The sequence below is a fragment of the Oncorhynchus tshawytscha genome, linkage group LG13 (assembly GCF_018296145.1).
Source record: "Oncorhynchus tshawytscha isolate Ot180627B linkage group LG13, Otsh_v2.0, whole genome shotgun sequence".
Taxonomy (NCBI): Eukaryota; Metazoa; Chordata; class Actinopteri; order Salmoniformes; family Salmonidae; genus Oncorhynchus; species Oncorhynchus tshawytscha.
In genome coordinates, this window is record NC_056441.1 from 41,316,409 (window position 1) to 41,326,076 (window position 9,668).

The 9,668-nt window shown below is 40.1% G+C and overlaps 1 long non-coding RNA gene across 1 annotated transcript; it reads left to right on the forward strand.

Moving 5' to 3' along the window:
• Window positions 1-844: 844 nt before the first annotated feature.
• LOC121839066 lies at window positions 845-2,937 on the forward strand. Its single transcript, XR_006078621.1, has 3 exons — window positions 845-1,685; window positions 2,144-2,252; window positions 2,454-2,937. It is a non-coding gene; the product is annotated as an uncharacterized LOC121839066 (long non-coding RNA).
• The last annotated feature ends 6,731 nt before the right edge of the window (window positions 2,938-9,668 follow it).

The window sequence follows — 9,668 nt, forward strand, 5'->3', positions numbered from 1 at the left end:
ATACCATTATTACTGAGAAGACAAAATTATGCTACCCTCTGCCTATTGGCTACTTAGCTTATTCAAGCCTGTCTCAAAATACAACACTGCCCCTTTAAGACAAAAATAAATCTCGACCTGACTCTTTTTCAAAGATGACAAGAAATGCACGTTTTGTGCTCTTGTATGAAGCAATCACTCCCCCATTTCTGACTACAGATGATCTAACACTGGGCTAATAACTCCCTAACTAGCAAAGGATATGAACAAAATGACAAATGTGCACATATTGCCTGGGAGGGCATAGGCCCAGCCACTGGAGAGCCAGGCCCAGCCAATCAGAATTAGTTTTTTCCCACAAAATAGCTTTATTAAAGACAGAAATACTCCTCAGTTTCATTATCTTTCCAGGTGGCTGGTCTCAGACGAACCCGCAGGTGAAGAAGCCAGATGTGGAGGTCCTGGGTTGGCGATGGTCTATTTGTGGTCTGCGTTGGTGAGGCCAGTTGGGCGTACTGCCCAATTCTCTAAAACAATGTTGGAGGCATCTTATGGTAGAGACATTAACATAAAATTATCTGGCAACAACTCTGGTGGACATTACTGCAGTCAGTGTCAATTGCATGCTCCCTCAAAATTTGAGACGTCTGTGGCATTGTGTTGTGACAAAACTGCACATTTTAGAGTGGCTTTTTATTGTCCCAGCACAAGGTGCACCTGTGTAATGATCATGCTGTTTAATCAGCTTCTTGATATGCCAAATCTGTCAGGTGGATGGATTATCTTGGCAAAGGAGAAATGCTCACTAATAGGGATGTAAACAAATTTGTGAACAAAATTTGAGAGAAATAAGGTTTTGGCATATGGAAAATGTATATGTGAACTTTTATTTCAGCTCATGAAACATGGGACCAACACATTACATGTTGCGTTCATATTTTTGTTCAGTATACATTGTCAGTCATAGGCTTCACTGGGAAATGTGTTGTTGTTGTACTCACAATCTGGCCATACCCCAACCAAAAACCCTGGATGAACAGAGATATTTGTACCATGCTGAGAGCCCGTACTGCAGCATTCAATGTCAGCAGAACAAACTCTGATGACTCGGTGATGCGTGACAGATACAAGGCAAGCAGGTACGAACTCCCCAAATCCATTAGGGATGCAAAAAGACAATACAGACACAAACTTGAATTGACAGTCGACAACTCAAGACTTGCGATGCATGTGGCAAGGACTACAGACTATTACGGACTACAAAGGCAAATCCAGCTGTGTGGCCCACCAAAGTGTCCCTCCCAGATGATCTTAACATATTCTATGCTTGCTTCGAAGCAGACAATATCGAACCATCCAGGAAGACTCTCGCTGCTACGGACGACCAGGTGCTTTCGTTCTCCGAGGCTGAAGTGAGGGAAAACTCTTAAAAGAGTGAATACTCACAAAGCTGCCAGCCCAGATGGCATCCCTGGCCGTGTCCTCAGTGTATGCTGACCAGCTGATGGGCTTCTTTTTTGACTTCTTAAACATGTCACTGTCCCAGGCCATAGTCCCCGCCTGCTTCAAGGAGACCACCATCGTCCCAGTGTCCAAGAAAAACAAGATGATGTGTCCAAATGACTATCACCCCGTCATACTCATCCCAGTCATCATGAAGTGTCAAAAGAGGCTGGTCATGGCCCACATCAAGGCCAGCATGCCAGGTACACTGGATTTGCTTACCGCTAACAGAAACTTACTGCACAATTGTAACATTTGCCCCCCAATCACCCTTTTCCCGAAACACTATAAATTCTGCCTTCCTGTATTATCTATTCAACTGAGCCACTTACCTTATGTTCGTATTCTTATTGTTTTTATTTCTAATTGTTGTTGCATTGTCGAGAAGGAACACGCAAGTAAGCATTTTTTTGGATGGTGTATACCATGTGTATCCCGTACATATGACTAGTAAAACTTTAAACAGAAACCTGCTCCCTCCTCTCTTCAAAACATTCACACCTATATTAACTCACACTCCAAATCTCAGAAGAGCAGTCAAACCCAACCCTTGACAGTTTAAAATCCCAGGTCGATGCAAGCATTACCATTTTTATTGTCACCGTCAACAAGGTCAATCACCATCTTCTCTTTCTGCTCTGTCTCTCCATCCATCTCACAGCAGTCTCTGTATCGCAACACATGTTCTATGGGGATCACCAGTCTTTGTCTGTTTGGTACAAATACAACATGTAGCACCTCAGAGCCCAACTGCTAGAGCGGACAAGCAGGTACTGACCCTGTGGTTTCATCCAAGTAGAAAGCTACAATAAAAATAGGTCATTTCTAGGTTTTTACTGTGTAATTACCATTTCATCAAATAGTTTCTCTGCTAATACCTAGTCTTTTCTGTAGCGGTAAAATATAGTGCTGACTACCCAAACAACAACTACCTGGACTTACAATTGCTCCTCCTCTATTCCTTCTTCCAGTGTTCAACATCAGTAGCATCAAGCACAAGGGCTGCCTGGTCACACATTTCTGCAACACCACATCCACTTCTTCCATATTCCTGGGAGTCGGCTACATCGTCTCATAGACCTGCTCCAGCACCAATCTGCAACGGGGTTGGCTCCGTACAACTACCTCTCACAGTGGCCCTTGGTGCAGCCCTGGTGGCCATCTGGAGCACCTTAGCCTAGACAAACCATTCACAATAAGGATACCTCCTCCATAGGTTTCCATGTGTTGTTATAGTTCTTAAATACATAAAATGTACTAAAACAAGTAATATTCTGAAAAAGACAGCAAGTTTTATGCAGGCTAGTTTCACTAAGCTTTAGTTCTGCTTTAGTTCTGTGTATTCCGGGTTTCCAAGCTGGTTACGGGTGCACCTCAGCCACGCTCAAGGTACTAAACGATATAACCGCCATCGATAAAAGACAGTACTATGTCTTCATCGACCTGGCCAAGGCTTTCGACTCTGTCAATCACCGCATTCGCATCGGCAGACTCAACAGCATTGGTTTCTCAAATGACTGCCAACTACTTCTCAGACAGAGTTCTGTGTGTCAAATCGGAGGGCCTGTTGTCTGGACCTTTTAATTTTTTTATTTTACCTTTATTTAACTAGGCAAGTCAGTTAAGAACAAATTCTTATTTGGCAGTCTCTATGGGGGTACCACAGGGTTCAATTCTCGGGCCGACTCTTTTCGGTGTATATATCAACAATGTCGCTCTTGCTGCAGGTGATTCCCTGATCCACCTCTACGCAGTCGACATTTTGTATACATCTGGCCCTTCTCTGGACACTGTGTTAACAAACCTCCAGATGAGCTTCAATGCCATACAACACTCCTTCCGTGGCCTCCCAACTGCTCTAAAACGCTAGTAAAAGCAAATGCTTGTTTTTCAACTAGCATCACTACTCTGGACGGTTCTAACTTAGAATATGTGGACAACTACAAATACCTAGGTGTCTGGATAGACTGTAAACTCTCCTTCCAGACTCATATTAAACATCTCCAATCCAAAATTAAATCTAGATCTAAATCTAAAACTGACTATCCTACCGATCCTCGACGATGTCATTTTCAAAATAGCTTCCAATACTATACTCAGCAAACTGGATGCAGTCTATCACAGTGTCATCCGTTTTGTTACCAAAGCCCCATATACCACCCACCACTGCGACTTGTATGCTCTAGTCGGCTGGCCCTCACTACATATTCGTCGCCAGACCCACTGGCTCCAGGTCAATTATAAGTCGATGCTAGGTAAAGCTCCGCTTTATTTCAGCTCACTGGTCACGATAACAACACCCACCCATTGCACACGCTCCAGCAGGTGTATCTCACTGGTCATCCCCAAAGCAAACACCTCCTTTGGCCACCTTTCCTTCCAGTTCTCTGCTGCCAATGACTGGAACGAATTGCAAAAAAATATATATATTTTCTTTAAATAATAAATAAATAAATAAATAAACATTTTTAATATATAAAAATGACAATTTAAAAAATGAAAAAAATAGACATATTACCCTCACTAACTTTAAACATCAGCTAACCGATCGCTGCAGCTGTACATAGCCTATCTAACTACCTCATTCCCATATTGTTTTTATTTACTTTTCTGCTCTTTTGCACACCAGTATTTCTACTTGCACATCATCATCTGCTCATCTATCACTCCAGTGTTAATTTTCTAAATTGTAATTACTTCGTTACAATGGCCTATTTATTGCCTTACATCCTCACTCCATTTGCACACACTGTATATAGACTTTCTTTTTTTCTATTGTGTTATTGACTGTACGCTTGTTTATTCTACGTGTAACTCTGTGTTGTTTGTGTCGCACTGCTTTGCTTTATCTTTGCCAGGTCGCAGTTGTAAATGAGAACTTGTTCTCAACTAGCTTACATGGTTAAATAAAGGTGAAATAAAATAAAAATAGCTCAAAGTGACAACTCAAACTGGTTTTACCTCTAGGCTAAACAACATCCTACTATAGCATCGTTATGAACAGTTCAAATCTATGTCACTATTTATACTGGGAACACATCAATGACAAGCATTTTTCAATGGCATACCATCTTCTCAACCATGTCACTATTAATTATCATATCTAGTAAGTTATCATTTTCCCTATTAGGCATGTTGCACTCTGTACTCATAAAGATAACCTTATGATTATTTATTGTACATAAAATAAATACATGTACTCAAAAATATCTACTATTATATGTGTGTGAAATGATTGAACAAATACTATAATAAAGATGTTAAATTATACCCTTACCAAAAAATAGGCTTCTGGCAAACAGCTGTGGCAAACCTTTGACCAATTTGCAGCAAGCTCATATTTTCACATGTAAATTTGCTTTTGGCAAACAGTTTCGGCAAATTTGCAGCAACTTGTTAACTTCTTGCAAACAAGTCAGGGAAACGTGTGGCAAATATTCTACTGTTTGCTGCAAATTGGTTGCAAACTCAGTATGAATATTTCAATTAGATCAGGTTTTTAGTTACTGTGTGTTAACATGGAAATGTATCTAAATACACCAAATCATATATAAAACTTTAAATGAACTTCTCAGAGAAAAAACTAAACATACGAAATGTAGTAAATATACCAAACAACTTGTATTCAATTTCTTAACAGAAAATAAATGAAATCCTCAGCATGGTAATGAAGAAAAGAGCAATGACTGGATATTATCAGGATTTTTTAAAATGTCAAATTAGTATGTACAGTGGCAAGAAAAAGTATGTGAACCCTTTGGAATTACCTGGATTTCTGTATAAATTGGTCATCAAATTTGATCCGATCTTCATCTAAGTCACAGCAATAGACAAACAGTGTGCTTACAATAATTTGTGTGTCATATTAGTTTATTTCTCATCTATATTGAATACATTTAAAAACATTCACAATCTAGATTGGGAAAAGTTTGTATTTGAACACCTAGGCTAATGACTTCTCCAAAAATGAATTGGAGTCAGGAGTCAGCTAACCTGAAGTCCAATCAATGAGACGAGATTAGAGATGTTGGTTAGAGCTGCTTTGCCCTATTAAAAAAACCTCAGAAAATTTGAGTTTGCTATTCACAAGAAGCATCGCCTGATGTGAACCATGCCTCAAACAAAAAGAGATCTCAGAAGACCTAAGATTAAGAATTGTTGACTTGCATAAAGCTGGAAAGGATTACAAAAGTATCTTTAAAAACCTTGATGTTCATCAGTCCACGGTAAGACAAATTGTCTATAAATGGAGAATGTTCAGCACTGTTGCTACTCTCCCTAGGAGTGGCCATCCTGCAAAGATGACTGCAAGAGCACAGTGCAGAATGCTCACTGAGGTTAAAACCTTATATGGCTGCGATCCCCGTACAGGGATCCCGAACATCGGGGAAATTTCAGTGACAATTAAAAGTACAACGTCGTAACATTAAACATTCTTGAAAATGCACGTGTCTTACATCCTTCAAAAGATTAGGATCTTGGTAATCAAACTACTTTTTCCGATTTAAAATAGCTATTACAGAGAACAAATATCATGCTTTGTTTGAGAAGAGCATTCAACAACAAAAACATTTTCTGCCATGACAGTTTTTACACATTCACATCTGAAGGTAAAATTATGACTTACATTCTGATATCTTGCTCTTATGTCTCTTCCTGAGGGTTCCAGTGATCAAATGAAGTGCCGTTTTCTTTGATAAAATCAATTTTTATAGCCTAAATCGAAAAACTTTTTGTAACCTGTTTGTGCCGTGAATTCCATCTCTATCAATTTTTTACAGAGCATTCGACGTAATTACACACGGTAAACAATCGTTTATCTAGTCATGGTTGGTTTCAGTGCATTCCTCTGGATGTTTGCAACACAGCCAATTGATTTTTTTTGCGGTGAGTATTGACCGAAGTGAACTGATTTGAAGACAACGAGCAATGACTACCTTGCGCACCAATAATTTTAGCGAAACTTCGTTGATTGACTGTATGCCCAATGACCACTGATCTTCTTGAAATCTAGCTGGGTAGATAGCCAATGAGCCGAGGTAAACGCCAGTATGTAATGGTTTTGGGTTGGACCACCATTCCTTGTTTGAAAATGCACGCGTAAGGAACTCCATTCTCGCCTTGACTATCAGAGGAGTTGCTGTGAGGCTTGTTACGCACAGCAGTATTTTGGAAAGTTGTATTTTCAATGATTTCATTGAAGACATCATGGCGAATAAATCAGGAAAAGCGAAGTCAAAGTCTAAGTATACAGATTTGCACCAGATTATAGAATAGAAGAGATTGATTTGGAAAGTGATCTGGAAAGTTTTTTGTTTCAGGAATCTTTGAGTGTTATGATTCAAACAGGAGCTGAGGAGCTGTTTCTGCAAGGACAGGACGTACTTCTGGACGGGTAAGTGCTAATGCCGTTTTATGAAATAAATATATATATATTTTGCAATTTGCAATGAAATGTGTGGTTTGTTTGTGTGTGTGTGTGTAATATATATATATATATACACTGCTCAAAAAAATAAAGGGAACACTAAAATAACACATCCTAGATCTGAATGAATGAAATATAATATTGAATGAATGAAATGTAATATTCTTATTAAATACTTTTTTCTTTACATAGTTGAATGTGCTGACAACAAAATCACACAAAAATTATCAATGGAAATCAAATTTATCAACCCATGGAGGTCTGGATTTCCACAAAATTAAAGTGGAAAACCACACTACAGGCTGATCCAACTTTGATGTAATGTCCTTAAAACAAGTTAAAATGAGGCTCAGTAGTGTGTGTGGCCTCCACGTGCCTGTATGACCTCCCTACAATGCCTGGACATGCTCCTGATGAGGTGGCGGATGGTCTCCTGATGGATCTCCTCCCAGACCTGGACTAAAGCATCCGCCAACTCCTGGACAGTCTGTGGTGCAACTCTGGATGGAGCGAGACATGATGTCCCAGATGTGCTCAATTGGATTCAGGTCTGGGGAACGCGCGGGCCAGTCCATAGCATCAATGCCTTCCTCTTGCAGGAACTGCTGACACACTCCAGCCACATGAGGTGGCTGGTCTCCTGATGTACTGGCCTGTCTCCTGGTAGCGCCTCCATGCTCTGGACACTACGCTGACAGACATAGCAAACCTTCTTGCCACAGCTCGCATTGATGTGCCATCCTGGATGAGCTGCACTACCTGAGCCACTTGTGTGGGTTGTAGACTCCGTCTCATGCTACCACTAGAGTGAAAGCACCGCCAGCATTCAAAAGTGACCAGGAAGCATAGGAACTGAGAAGTGGTCTGTGGTTATCACCTGCAAAACCACTCCTTTATTGGGGGTGTCTTGCTAATTGCTCATAATTTCCACCTGTTGTCTATTCCATTTGCACAACAGCATGTGAAATTTATTGTCAATCAGTGTTGCTTCCTAAGTGGACAGTTTGATTTCACAGAAGTGTGATTGACTTGGAGTTACATTGTGTTGTTTAAGTGTTCTTTATTTTTTTGAGCAGTGTATATTCCATGTCAGATATATATATATTTTCTATTTTTTTATTCAAATGGAATGGAGTAGAACAGCAAACACACACATGGCCACTGCGCCTGCTACTCCTCTCCATTTCCATATGAAATAGCCATTGGGTGCTTTTCGGGGGAGGGCAAGCCCACAACAATGGCCGGAGTTGAATGGAACAGCACTTCACCTTAGTGACTGTTCCCTCTGCTCTATACAATACAGATCTGTTTATTTAATGTGATGATAAAAGGCTCATACAATACAAATATTGTTCTTGTTTTCTTTCACAGTGATAGCGACTCCGACTGGGAGCCCCCGGTGCCAAACTGCCCGCTCTATCTCTGCCCCCTCTACTCCTGCCTCCAGTGGTGTTCATATGCCACAGTTCATTACTGCAGGCATAACTGTGTCTCAGGGCCAAAAGGGCACAGCATGGAGGTGTCGTTGTGTTCTGTGTCACATGACCTGCACCACTTGTTCAGTTTGCCTCTGCTTTACATCAGAAAGAGACTGCTATGGGACATGGCACAGGCAGCAAAATATTGTGTAGAGGACTTCCAAAGGGTGTACTGTTTTTTTTTTTTTTAAATGTTAGAAAATAAATGTTTTAACATTTTTTTTGTGTATGTTAGAATTGCTTTTTGATATGTTGTATATAGTTATTTGCACTGTTGTATATAGTTATAGGTAATTTCACCAATTCGGCCACTTGGGTACATTTGGGCAACTTGTGTGGGACACCTGGGTGACTTCATGCTAAATGTCATGTAGCTCACCCATTCCTGAAGTTATCAGTCTGAAACTTTGCACACCTACAAATTATCTCCAGCTATTCTAGTACATGTGAAAGATGATACTACAATAAAAAACAGAAAACGTATGCTCTTTCTTTCTCTTTTCTTCCACCAGATCTACTGTGTTATATTCTCCTACATTCAATTAACATTTCCACAAACTTCAGAATGTTTCCATTCAAATGATACCAAGAATATGCATATCCTTGCCTCTGGGGCTGAGCTACAGGAAGTTAGATTAGGGTATGTCTTCAGGTGGAAATTGAGAACAAGGAATGCAGCCATAAGAGGTACATACTTGTCTGTCACAACAACGTGATTTACATTATACTTATTCTGCCACGCTAATGTGTTCCCCGACCTGCCAACTCTAGTGAGAGAAGTTCATCTCAATCTAATTCGCTAGTCTTAGATATGTCGCGTAAATACTTAGTCTTTGCCTGCCTTTGAACGGTCTAGGTAATTAGAAAAGAGGATTTTTGCCTATATGTGACCTACCGGCTTAATCCGGTCTTATGTAGCGAAATTTGAAATGGTGGAATCTACAGGTTTGCATAAATATCCAAATGCAGAAGAATATTATAGCTGTTATTTGGATACAGCTCACTAGTCCTTACTACAAGCTAACTAGCAAGCTTTGTGCAATACACATAGCTAGTGAGATACAAACAAGTGTTACCGACTTACCAGTGATGAAGTGCTTTGAACACACATACATGTATTGAGTAACAGGAGCTCACAGCTTTCAATCATAATCATCACAGCGTAATTGCCAGAAACCATGAGGTACTTCTAACCTGGTTCATGTGCAGTTGATGAAACTTCATTTGGTTGTCTTTTTCTCCTAATATTGTTCAAACAAAATGGTACGTAACAGCTTATC